We start from the raw sequence: 14,045 nt of genomic DNA, 5'->3' as shown, positions 1-14,045 counted from the left end.
ATTCTTCATGGAGTGCTGCACTGAAAAGAGATATCAATGTCGGTTGGTGAGGCCTGCCACAAAGTCGGCATCCCAAAACATCCCAAAGGTGTTATGTACGATTCAGGTCAGGACTCTGTGCAGACCCGTCCATTACAGGGACGTTATTGTCATGTAACCACTCCGCTACGGGCCGTGCGTTATGAACAGGTGCTCGATCGTGATGAAAGATGCAATCGGCATCCCCGAATTGCCCTTCAACAATGGGAAGCAAGAAGGCGCTGAAAGCATCAATGTAGGCCTGTACTGTAATAGTACCATGCAAAACAACAAGGGGTGCAAGCCCCCTCCATGAAAAAAACGGCCACACTACCGCCTCCGAATTTTACTCTTGGAACTACACACGCTGGCAAATGACGTTCACCGGGTATTCGCCATACCCACACCCTGCATCGGATCGCCACATTGTGTACCGTGATTTGTCACTCCACACAACGTTTTTCCACTGTTCAGTCGTCCGAAGTTTACAATCATTACACCAAGCGAGGCGCCGTTTGGCATTTACCGGCGTGATGTGTGGCTTAAGAGCAGCCGCTCGACCATGAAATCCAAGTTTTCTCGCCTCCCACCTAACTGCAGTGGATCCCGGTGCAGTTTGGAATTCCTGTATGGTGGTCTGGATAGATGTCTGCCTATCACACATTACGACCCTCTTCAACTGTCGGCGACCTCTGTTAGTCAACAGACGAGGTCGGCCTGTACGCTTTTCTGCTGTACGTGTCCCTTCACGTTTCCACTTCACTATCACATCGGAAATAGTGGACTTAGGGATGTTTAAGAGTCTGGAAATCTCGCGTACAGACGTATGACACAAGTGACACCCAATCACCTGAACACGTTCGAAGTCCGTGAGATCCGCGGAGCGCCCCATTCTGCTCTCTCATGATGTCTAATGTCTACTGAGGTCGGTGATATGGAGTATGTTTTTGGGGATGTCTGGATACTCTTGATCACATAGGGTATGATTTAAATTCACCCAACCAAAAGTCCATTTGTTGAGCTAGGCAACCAGAGATACCGTAATAATTACTTCACAGCATATGAGAAAAATGATCAATAAGTAAACAATAAGCATTGACGTCAACAATTGTTCCTGTAGATAAATTCTATTCATTGAGATTACTCCCGACTTCAGCTTCATATCATGAAATTACATATAAACAACTGAGTGTTTAAAAGAGATTCCGTCCTATCTCAGGAGTACTGAATATTTTGCATGAAAGAAGATAGAAACCTGGAGTGAATTTTAACTTACACACAGGATTACAAAACTTTTACTTTGAAAAGAGACATCCAATTTTAATGAATTAGGGGCTATATGTTTTACGTGCAAGCATATACAACTTTACGGTACTTCAGAGTACTTCAGTATCAATGTTTTCATTTATCTTTCACAAGTGATCAAAGAGTCCTCTATCGGACGCACCACAAAATCTATATGGACAGGCACGGGCAAGCTTTGGTGAGCCGCGGGAGTTCAAAATTTTTCAAATGGCTCTGAGCACTATGGGACTTAACAACTGTCGTCATCAGTCCCCTAGACTTAGAACTACTTCAGCCTAATTAACCTAAGGACATCACACACATCCACGCCCGAGGCAGGATTCGAACTGCGACCGTAGCAGCAGCGCGGTTCCGAACTGAAGCGCCTAGAACTGCTCGGCCACAATGGCCGGCAGCTACGGGAGTGGTTTGCGTACCTACTTAAGCTCTGGGCGAACTCATCACGTGACGCACCAACAGCATTCCTAGTGCATCAAGTCAAAACAATAGCGCCTGTGATATTAATGTTTATGGGGCAACGCACCGATATGTGAGGCTCGCCTTTTCTGGCACGCCACGCCGACAAATTATGCCTCAAAATACCCGTTTTTGAGAGTACTTTCCTTGTATTTTCACACGGAATTTCTTTCTAATGTATTCAGAACGATTGTAGCTATCTGTCAACGAGTGTCCCTTGCGTTTTGGTATCGTTATGACCTTCTGTATGATCCAAATGCTTTATAGCTTCACGTCACGTACACCATGTCCTTTATAAGTTGTTTTATCATACTCCGTGTAAACGACTGATAGCAATTGCATTAGGCCTGTACAGTCGCTGAGATGATCTGTATTCTATTCCGTGTCAGAACATCGCTGCAAGACCAGCAAAAACATGTTTTCGTCTTCATTTTGTGCCGTTGGTTTCCTGTAGAAATTTTTAATTACTTCATAAGATGAAATAAACGACGAACCACGAAGGAACTACCCGAATGGGACGGAAATGAGCAGATGTGATGTACATGTAGGGACAAGCAAATGATTAACATTTCAGAAAAATGCGATAATTTATTCAAGGGAAAGAGCTTCGCAAATTGAGCAAGTAAAAGATGCGTTCGTCCACCTCTGATCCTTATGCAGGCATTTAACGGCTTGATATTAATTGGTACAGTTGTTGGACGCCCTTCATAGAGATATAGTGTCTAACTCTTTCTAATTGGCGGGTTAGATCGTCAGAATCCCGAGATGGTTGGAGAGCCTGCCGATAGTGCTCCAAACGCTCTCAGTTGGGGAGAGATCCGGCGCCCTTTCTGGCCAAGGCAGTGTTTGAGAACATGAAGAGAAGCAGTGAAAACTCTCGCGGTGTGCAGGTGGGCGTTATCTTGCTGAAATGCAAGCCCAGAATGGCATGACGTAAAGGGCAAGAAAACGGAGCGTCGAATATTGTCGACGTACCGCTGTGCTGCAAGGGCGCTGCGGACGACAACCAAAGGGGTCCTGCTATGGAAAGAAATGGCCCACCATTGTCCGGGGCGTCTTCATACATGTCTTCGAATGAGTCCCTCTTCGAACTGAGCACCGAAGATCAGCCAAGAAGTACCACGACTTGAGCCCTTTCACTCAGGTTACCGTGAACATGGACCAGAACGTTTATTTCAAAATTGTTGGTGACCAAGTGTGAGTACGTTGTGAACACTTCTCTCTTCCAAAATGACAACGTCCTTTGTTTGGCGCCGCGCGGGATTAGCCGAGCGGTCTAGGGCGCTGCAGTCATGGACTGTGCGGCTGGTCCCGGCGGAGGTTCGAGTCCTCCCTCGGGCATGGATGTGTGTGTTTGTCCTTAGGATAATTTAGGTTAAGTAGTGTATTAGCTTAGGGACTGATGACCTTAGCAGTTAAGTCCCATAAGATTTCACACACATTTTTTGTTTGGCGAAAACTCAGGCGTCGTATTGCCCTAGACTGGTCCTCAGAGCCAACCGATCTTAAGCTCGTAGCAAATGATTAGTACTATTTGGAACAGCGAATGAAACATAGTAGTCAGCATCCACACATTGTGGTAACTCTACTGCGCCTAATTATCAGTGTTTGATTTGAGTTGGAAAAGGTATACGCCTACCTGAAGGAACTTGTGCACTCCTTTCATCGGCGAACTGAAGCCCATATAAAGGCTAAGAGCGGTGTTACACGGTATTAGCACAGTCTAACATAAAAGTCCCTCTACTCACCCCTGTAAAAGTCGTTACCGTTTGACAGCTGGAGCGACACTAGCGCTCCAAGCAGGGCGTAAGGTGAACGTCAGACGCGTCGTAAGCATAACGTTTTTTTTTGCATCCATTTCCTACGTAATTTACGAAATATTTGAGTTATTTTCTTGGCTCCAACGGTTTGTGTAGTATCAGAAGGCAAATATGTTTCTAAAAAAGATTCTAAAATAAGCGCAAGTGTGGAGAAAAACCATGAATCAAGTGGCAAGCTACAACACATTCGTGAAGAAACACTTGTGACGTTGGATAGAATTGCAGCTTACCTCGTTGATATCAAAAGAATATAAACACACAGATTCACACGTAGGAAGCACAGACATGTACCTCTACATGCAAAAGCGATCGACAGCTCATTTATCGTTCTGTAGGCCTACTGTGTTTGTCATTGTCCCCTGATGCCACAAGTACGCTGCAGTCTGGAACCGCGAGACCGCTACGGTCGCAGGTTCGAATCCTGCCTCGGGCATGGATGTGTGTGATGTCCTTAGGTTAGTTAGGTTTAACTAGTTCTAAGTTCTAGGGGACTAATGACCTCAGAAGTTGAGTCCCATAGTGCTCAGAGCCATTTGAACCATAAGTACGACCTTCATCTTTATATTATTCTAAGTGGGACAAGAAACTGCCAAATAGTGGGAGAACTATGTTGATAACATTATAATGAGCTGATTATATTACATTTCAAGCAAAACCAAATATTTGAATAATTTTCACACAATCTGTCAGTGAACGAGATGGTAACAAAATAATGTCATCACACGAAGGAAGCAAGCAAAATTAAGTGACTAACAACAGAAGTGAATGAAATACGTACCAAACATTACGATTTTGTAAGACACGAATAACTGCACTTAATCTAACCACTTCACCGTCAAAGCAGGTCTGTGTTGACGATTCATACGAATCTGGCATTGATACATGGACAGCTGAACTGGCTGCTTCTGTGTCAAAGGACTGTTTTACAGCTTTAGATGGATTGTCGAATCTTTGTGGCAGTTTCCTCTTCATCGTCAGTTGAGGTGGCTTATTTGGGATGTCAAACAGCGTGTGTACTGCATTCCATACAGGTTTATTATTGTCTGCGTTCATGAGCTGGTTTTGTTCGAAATGTAGAGAACAAAACCTAATATTATTGTACAGGTAAACTGGGTCTTTTTTCATAAGGTCTTCTCGTCTGCTATTAACTAGCCATTTTCTGCTCCTAAAACGAAACATTAATCACTAATACACATGTAGTTTGGAAGTGAATCCTGACGATACGGTTTAGTAACATGATGGTATATACCTCTCAGGATCCTTAGGAAACCTTAAAAAAAGGCAGCTGTGGTGTCTTCTTCCTGATGTTGCTGCAATTTATTGCGCTACAAACGTTCCTGCTTGTAAAAACCGTTGTAGAAATCAAAATAAACAACCACTATTGCTTTCACGATCGCGCCGAACTCACAGTTTAAGTTACTGGCCACTTGGGGCGCTGCTGGGGCGGTAGGCAACAAAATCGAGGCGAAGTGTCGCGACTGTTATGTTAGACTGTGGTATTAGCGTGGTGTCTTCTTAGATTACCTGAATGTTTTCCCGATGTGTTTACTTCCCATTATGCTCACTGATGAGTCTGTTTCCAACTTCATATCTATTTGTCGTTATTGCGCGCCTGTAGCTGCTTGCACAACTTAATTCTGAGATATTTTTTTGAAAGCCCACGGGACGTCCGCTATACGCGCATTCCCGCGAATACTTGTTCGCCTTAAAGTAAGATTTGGGAGCAGGGTAACACGCGGCAGCTCGGTCAGTCATCAGTGTAGGTCGGGAGTCCGAGCAAGGATCGGCCCGAGAGAAAACTCATTTCTCGCCAGCTTAGCGGGATGTGGCAAGACGTGCTGGTCCGGGGCGGCGCTGGCGGGGCCCGTGTCCCGGTCCCGGGGTCAGGGGCGGTGTTGACACGGCAGATGCCGCCGGAGATAGCGGGCGCCGCCAGTCGCCAGCCGCCAGAGTCGATTGCACAGTCGATACGCGCGCGGCAGCAGGCGGGCCACGACACGCTGACGCCGGCAGTAAACTCTCTATCCGCCGGCACCACCTGGCGCGGCTTGCGTCGCTCTTCTGAGAAGCCTGCCCGATACCGCAGGACCTGGTCAAGGAAACTCCGAGTCGCAGATCGCCAGATACCGGCTGATCGTTTGTCTGGCCCAGAGATTGGACGCGGTTCCTACGAATCCGTCACTATAACATAATGCTTGTTATTTACTGTATAGGCAGCCATTTAACTTCTACACAATGCTGTCGTTTCAGGTACTTAGAATTTCTGGCTAGTGTTCCAGTTACATCAAAGGCTCTGTCTCTCTCTCTCTCTCTGTGTTTGATGAGTTTATTGTGAGTGAGGTAACATCAGATAACTCCGTGAATTCACTGTGACACAGTGAGCGATCCAGTGCCGCAGCGTAAGGCTTTGCGTAAACAGGCTAATAATGTGATCGTTTTCCCTACTGATCTGTCAAAAGTCAGGAAATGTAATTTTTTTTTATTTTTATTACTAGCTGAGTACCTGGCTTTGCCTGGATATGTATTTATTCGAGTTCTATTAGCCCGTCTCCCCTTCCCTTCCTTCCATACCCTCCGCCCTCCTCTCTATTTACCTCCCTGTTCTCCCTCTCTCTGTCCACCTCTTCCGCCCCCACTGTTTGTCTCCTCCCGTCCCTCTCTCTGTCTGTCTGTAATTCATCACTCTCTCTGTGTATCCGCTCCTGCTCGCTCTGTCCGCCTCCTCCACCCATCCCAATCTTGAGTCTGTCTCTTTTCCCCTCATTCCCTCCATCTCCTCCTCCCCCCCCCCCTCTCTCTCTCTCTCTCTGCCCATCTTCTCCTATTTCCTTCCTGTCTCCATCTGCTCTATCTCCTTCTATCTCTTCCTCTTCCCTTTCTCTGCCCCTTTGCCCCTCCGAATCATTTTACCATCTCCTTCCGCCTCATATCTGTCTCCATGTCCTCCTTCCCCACTCTCTATGCCGGCCGCTGTGGCCGAGCGGTTCTAGGCACTTCAGTCCAGAACCACGTTGCTACTACGGTCGCAGGGTTCGAATCCTGCCTGGGGCTTGGCTGTGTGTGATGTCCTTAGGTTAGTTAGGTTTAAGTAGTTCTAAGTTCTAGGGGACTGATGACCACAGATGTTAAGTCCCATAGTGCTCAGAGCCATTTGAACCATTTGTCCATTGTGTTTAAAGAACTTCCCCGTATTTGACGATTTGCTACCTTCAGAGGAAAGAAACACTAACGAGACGATAATGTGAATATGTTATCCTGACACACCCTGAGAATTGATGCTCACATATCCCTCAGGTGAAGTACCAATAGAAGGCTATTAAAAGAAAAAACCACGCCTCTATTTGCTACCCACCATCTGCGCCGCACTCTACCGCCGCGCTATTGCAACACTTCACTTTACATTACAGCACATCGTTAACAGTCAGTGATGGAATGCACATTAAAATCGTCCCAGTCGTCTACTTGTATTGTATTTTGCCAAAGGGTTCATATCGTGGCTCCCATTAAACTGTTGTTACAGCTATACGATATTTGTCAAACCTTTCGTTAACACCTTACTAGACATGAATATTCTTTATAACGACGTCACTTTGGCGTAATTTTGGGTATTATTTAAAAGTTATTCCGTTTGCCTACATTCACATCAGAGATTGACTGCAACTGAGGATATCATTTTGTGATAGGAGACCGAAAATACAGAAGCAAACTCCTAATTACTTTGGACCTACAGCCGCGCAGAGTGGCTCCGCGTTAGAGGCGCCATGTCACTGATTGCGCGGCCCCTCCCGCCGGAGGTTCGAATCTTCCCTCGGGCACTGGTGTGTGTCTGTGTTATTCTTAGCATAAGTTAGTTTAAGTTACTTTAAGTAGTGTGGAAGTCTAGGGACCGATGACCTCAGCAGTTTGGTCCCATAGGAATTCAAACACATTTGTACATTTTGGACCTATAAAATCAGAAATTTAATACAAACCTCTTGAAAGGTGCAAACTGCTGAACAAACACGAAATACGGGGAGTATTACTTGCGTCAAAAGTAGTATGCTTTACTATGTCCCAGTGGCAGAGAGAGCACAGATTTCCAGCATTTAAAACTGATAAGAAGCTAATGGAGTCAGACTCTGATTCGAAAACCAGTGGAATTCACCCGCATTAAGGAATAACGATCGTACAGAGGTCTTTGTCTTGTTATGACACAAATGCTTTTTTCTCTATTTCGGAATGAATTGTAATTTTTTTGTCTTTTATTTCAAAAAATAATTACTCTGTCAATTTATAAACCAGACGATGGTCAAAGACATGTTAGCATTTACGGTTAGCTGAGGGGAGAGTAGATGAGTTATATTGAAGGTCGAGATACAAAAAAATGTAGAAAATCATATTTCATTGAGGAATATAATACCGTTTCGTAGGGCTGTAGCGTGTAACCAATAAAATAAGCTTCGGGCTACAGTTCCTCATTCTGCAATGGGTATTTCTTCTTCAATTGGCTTTTCTGTTTTGTCCTCGGCCGCTTCCCGTGGCTGATACATTCCCCACGCTAGCGCAACCACGTGGACAGGCGGTTCCTGCCGTGACGTCGCTCTGTCTGGAGTGAGACGTCGAGCACACCGAACGCAGACCGCAGCAAGGCAGATAGCGGCCCGCGAGTTACGTTACGAGCTGCCGGCGCCAATCCGGGTCTGCATCGGCCGGCGCGTTTGGGCCTCGGACCACCAGGGCATTCGGCCGCGCCGCCAGAATACCGATGAGCAGCCGGCCGAAGTGGCCGTGCGGTTAAAGGCGCTGCAGTCTGGAACCGCAAGACCGCTACAGTCGCAGGTTCGAATCCTGCCTCGGGCATGGATGTTTGTGATGTCCTTAGGTTAGTTAGGTTTAACTAGTTCTAAGTTCTAGGGGACTAATGACCTCAGCAGTTGAGTCCCATAGTGCTCAGAGCCATTTGAACCATTTGAACCGATGAGCACGCGCCTTCGAGAATCTCACTGTCGACTGCCAACTATTGGTGCCTTGAGGCAAACACTTTTTGCTCTCAATTCCCCAAACTAGTTTCGGCGAAATACCTGCGTCTACAGTGATTGTCTTTATTCTAAAGCGTTAAAGTTAATATCGCTATACATTACGAAATACCTTATTATATGTTGTAATGCTTGGTTCCAGATAACATCTTCGAATAAACTTATAGTAAAAGCTACTCTGTTGCTAAGCTGCGTCATATTTCTTCTATACGATCGGCGTTTCGGCCCATCTGCTGGGATATTCAAATGGTTCAAATGGCTCTGAGCACAATGGGACTTAACATCTGAGGTCATCAGCCCCCTAGAACTTATAACAACTTAAACCTAACCAACCTAAGGACATCACACACATCCATGCCCGAGGCAGGATTCGAACCTGCGACCGTAGCGGTCGCGCGGTTCCAGATTGAAGCACCTAGAACCGCTCGGTCACAGCGGCCGGCTGCTGGGATCTTCCTCAGGATGTTATGGTGTCCACGGTTGGCTTATCACAGTCAGAAAATACTGTCCCGTTCACTCATAAAGCGGGATTTTTCCCGCGCTTAAGCTGGAGACGTGGGGTTATTGTGTAAAATTGCTGTGGCTACAATTGATGAGCCGTCGTCATTGGGTAGTAAGTGAATTATTCACGCAGTAATGCTGAAGAGGTGGAGTTACTGGTTAAATCTCTTGTGGCTACCATTGGTGAGCCGTTTTCACTGTACAGAAAGGGATTCTTCCAGCACTTATGCTGGAGAAGAGGCATTGGTTAATATTATTTCTGATGTCACTGGTGGGCCACCGTCCTGGGATGGAAGAGAAACGATCAGAGAAAGAGAAGGGGAACGTTTATCAAAAATATTGTCCGCAGAGGTGGCTTGCACACCGCGGCTATGAATTCACTTTCTTGATGGACGGGAGCCACGAAGCCAGAAACGCATGAAGGCAGATTTCTATGAGAAAATGGTATTCCGACTTCGTGTCGTGACGTGTGGCTGCACAAGGTATATAGTGGCGAAATGGGACGGAATGTTAAATAATGTACTAAGTAACATGAACGCCACACGCGGCTAAAACGATGTGTGATATGTGCGGTAGCGGAACATCACGAAAACTGTGACTTGGAGGCTGATTTCAGTAACGTACGTGTGCTGCCTAAGGAAATCATCATTTATAGAAGAAAAGTCCGAGAAGCGATTGAAATTTCTAGGAACGCATGTAACGTTAATATAGAGGAGGGCTACTGGCTTCCGGCTTCGTGGCTCCTCGCCATCGAGGCTGCGGTGCGCGAGCAATAAAAATAATGTCCAGGAAGACACCTCTGCGAACAATGATATTTTTAGAATGAAATTTTCACTCTACAGCGGAGTGTGCGCTAATACGAAACTTCCTGGCAGATTAAAACAGTGTGCCGGACCGAGACTCGAAGTCGGGACCACTGCCTTTCGCGGGCAAGCGATCTACCGACTGAGCTACCCAAGCACGACTCACGCCCTGTCCTCACAGCTTTAATTCGGCCAGTACCTCTTCTCCTAACTTTTAAACTTCACAGAAGCTCTCCTGCGAATAGTATTTTTGATAAATATCTCATGCTTTGCCTGTTTCGCTTCTCTCCAAAGACGGTGTTCCACCAATAGCAGCAGGAAGAATTTTAACCAATACCCCTTCACCATCATAAGTGCGGAAAAGATCTCTTTCTGTCCAACGACGATGATAGCCTCAAGAATTTTAGTCAATAATCCCAATTCTTTAGCATTAGTGCGGGAATACTTCACTTAATACCCAATGACGATGACCCATCATAAGTGACCACAGGAATTTTACCCAATTACCCAATTCCTTTAGCATAAGCGCGAGAAAACTCCCTCTTTATTAGAGAACGGGAAGCTAGTCTCAATGTTCAATCAGCCTTGAACACAATAAGATCCTGAGGAAGATCCCAGCAAAAGGGTCTAAACGCCGATCGTATAGAAGAAATATGACGTGGCCTAACAACCCAGAAGATTGTACCTTCAATGACAACGGGTCTGAAGATATACATAATCTGATAACATCTTGTACTTTATAACCACTGCATATATCTACGATTATTATGGTTTTTCGGTATACGGCATGTCATGTGAAGCGACTTGAGTAACTATCATTAATAAATATAAAGATATGAACTTAAAATCGTCTGTGTTATGGAAATGAAATCTGCGGCTGTATAGTGTGAGAATTTTTGTTGACACTAGATTATAAAGGATTCTGTTGTGTGCTCACGTTATTCAATCAACTTTATTTGCTCTGAAAATCGACCAACTAAAATTAGCACACAATAGAATACGTCACAGTCTAGTGCTCCCCGAAACTGCCTCGCAGTACAGCTGCAGATTCCATTTTCATAACACAGACGTATCTGAAGTTCTGTATTCATATTTGCTAACGACAGCAGCTCGTGTCGCTTCAGATGATATGGTTCACACCGACAAACTACAACAAACGTAGAAATAACCAGTGTCTATAAAATAAAGAGGTACTATAAGATTATTCACAAATGTATCTTGAACCAACAGTACCACGTATAAAAACGTTTTTCGTAACGACTTTCATTCCCATCTTTTATAAAAAACACCTACTGATGATCACAGTATTTCGCCGAAACTAGTTTGGGAAATTAAGAACAAAAAAGATGTTTGCATCAAGGTGGAACCACTATCCTACATCGCGTTACGCAGACACGTACTAAGAAAAGGAAGAGTTTAAGTTACAATAATAGATTGCTCAAGTATGTGCTTGGCTGTAGAAAGTGTTAGCTCTGGTGTTACCAACGCGAACACCGTGACCTTACGAAAAGGCGCGGTGTTTGAAACAATGGGCAGGTTTCCTGGAGTGATGGCGCTACAATTCGATTGTGGTCATCATGTCTTTAGTTTGCCTTGAGTTCCCATAGATCACCTGAGACGAATGGCGGGACATTTCCATCAAGGTTATGACGGCTGAGTTCCACCAATATGCCTTGACCTATTGAGCTAATGTTCCGTCTCTAATGGCCCTATCGTCGACTTAATAGCTAGCCCAAGTCTATAGGCATCTTTTACGACTACTGCTATATATAGAATGTGCTCCATTACACTACTAGAACTTTCGATTAGACAGTAGCATATCAGCTGTCGCGTTGCTTCTTGTAATGAAATTTCCAGGCAGAGTAAAACTGTGTGTCGGGCCGGCGTTCAAATCCCATGATGATTATGATGTTTGGTTTGTGGGGCGCTCAACTGCGCTGTTATCAGCGCCCTTACAAATGCCCAACCTCTTCTCAGGCCAATGTCGCCACTTTCATGAATGATGATGACAACACAAACACCCAGTCATCTCGAGGCAGGTGAAAATCCTGACCCCCGCCGGGAATCGAACCCGGGACGCCGTGCTCGGGAAGCGAGAACGCGATCGCGAGATCGCGAGCTGCAGACGTTCAAATCTGATACCTTGCTTTTAGCAAATAGTGCCCTTACCGAGTGAGCTATCCAGCGGCTCACCTTTATTTCCGTCAGTACTTCTCTCCACCTTGCATACGTAAGAAAAGCTGTGAGAGTGGGTGGTTCAAAATGGTTCAAATGGCTCTGAGCACTATGGGACTCAACTGCTGAGGTCATTAGTCCCCTAGAACTTAGAACTAGTTAAACCTAACTAACCTAAGGACATCACAAACATCCATGCCCGAGGCAGGATTCGAACCTGCGACCGTAGCGGTCTTGCGGTTCCAGACTGCAGCGCCCTTAACCGCACGGCCACTTCGGCCGGTGGTGGGTGGTGTGTCATGCCCAGATAGCTCACTTGGTAAGGGCACTGTCTGCTAAAAGCGTGGTATCGGATTCGAGTACTGTTCCAACACTCAGTTGCAGTCTGCCAGGAAGTTTCAAATGGTTCAAATGGCTCTGAGCGCTATGGGACTTAACTTCTGTGGTCATCAGTCCCCTAGAACTTAGAACTACTTGAACCTAACTAACCTAAGGACTTCACACACATCCACGCCCGAGACAGGATTCGAACCTGCGACCGTAGCGGTCGCGCGGTTCCAGACTGCAGCGCCTAGAACCGCTCGGCCACTCCGGCCGGCGAAGTTTCAAAGCAGCGCACCCACGGCTGTAGAGTGAAAGGTTCACTCTGAGTTTCTTGTAATACTTCGATGCTTAATAGTTTGTGGCTCCTAGTACAAAAATAGTGTAACACGTACACGAAGTAATTTACGACGGTTTCCTTATATAAAGGAATCTCAACGTTCCAGTCACTAATGCCTTGATCTCTTGGGGCTCAGTTATAAGAATAACTTCTGCTCTCCACATGACTGATAATGATGTCAATAATAACTGTGTAAACCAGCTGAGAGCTTTCTGCAAATTTGCCCTGGACGTTACAAGTGGGGAAAATTCAAAAAAATAAAATTTGTTGAAAACTTAAGTACACTGTGTTGACGTTCCACAGTAACATTTATTTTTGAGTTCGCTATGAACCGGCTTTCGTTTCGCTAGGCTGTTCTCCGACAACTTAAGACTCAACAGGGAGTCCACACAATACTAGCTATAGTTTATATGTAGCTATATGAAGATTGTTTTCCCGAAGATATGTGATCTTTTCAATGTTATCTGTACAAAACACAAGCATAATAAAATTCACAAAGAAGCTATGATCAAATAAATCTTATATTACTTTATACTCAAAGATTGAAAGCATAAGTATGTACAGGCCAGAAACGGTACACAAGTGAGCACTGAAACAAATTATTATGTTATATGGACAAAATAACTGGTGTGTGCGATGAACAGGCAAAAAAGGGACCGGGGAGGGGGGGGGGGGGGGGGCAGAGGTACGAAGAAGTATCAATGGAATGTGGGAGACAAGCAGTTATACTATTTACAACAAGCATATTACAATATCTTTGGTGAGAAAAATATGAGCTGGCTGCTAATACTTTAACAATCCTTAATGATCAAATACTTATCCATTATTCACCCTTGTGTCGAAAGCCGATTCATAACGAATTATAAAATAAATGTTGTTGGGAACATTAGTAAGGTGCATTTATCTTTTTAATACGTCTGTGTTCTTCCAAGTACCTACAGCATATTCCAAACATCTAAATTTAATTGATGTAGTAATGAGGATACCTCTTCCCTCTACCTCAGCCCGCAGTGATCCGTATGCGGAGAGTACCCGTTCGTTCCTTTATCCCAGACTTCTGCTCGTGATAATCTGGCACTCTTCATGGTGAATTGGTGACATCGTCTGCCAACTACATTTGGGGCCCAGTATATTTAAAGTCACGACAGCATCATTCGACAGATATAGTTATAAAGCCAATGGCGGTCATCCTCGAACCTCTACCAAAAAATGTTCAAATGTGTGTGAGTTCTTAAGAGACCAAACTGGAGAGGCCATTGGTCCCTAGACTTACACACTACTTAACTTAAAC

General features: G+C 45.1%; 1 protein-coding gene across 1 annotated transcript in view; it reads left to right on the top strand.

Annotated features, from left to right (window-relative positions):
* LOC126412128 (uncharacterized) overlaps nt 1-14,045 on the top strand; it is a 377,521-nt gene that overhangs the window by 94,295 nt on the left and 269,181 nt on the right. The window lies entirely within an intron of this gene.

This window comes from Schistocerca serialis, chromosome 1 (genome assembly GCF_023864345.2).
Source record: "Schistocerca serialis cubense isolate TAMUIC-IGC-003099 chromosome 1, iqSchSeri2.2, whole genome shotgun sequence".
Taxonomy (NCBI): Eukaryota; Metazoa; Arthropoda; class Insecta; order Orthoptera; family Acrididae; genus Schistocerca; species Schistocerca serialis.
This window is presented reverse-complemented; position numbering and strand designations above follow the sequence as displayed.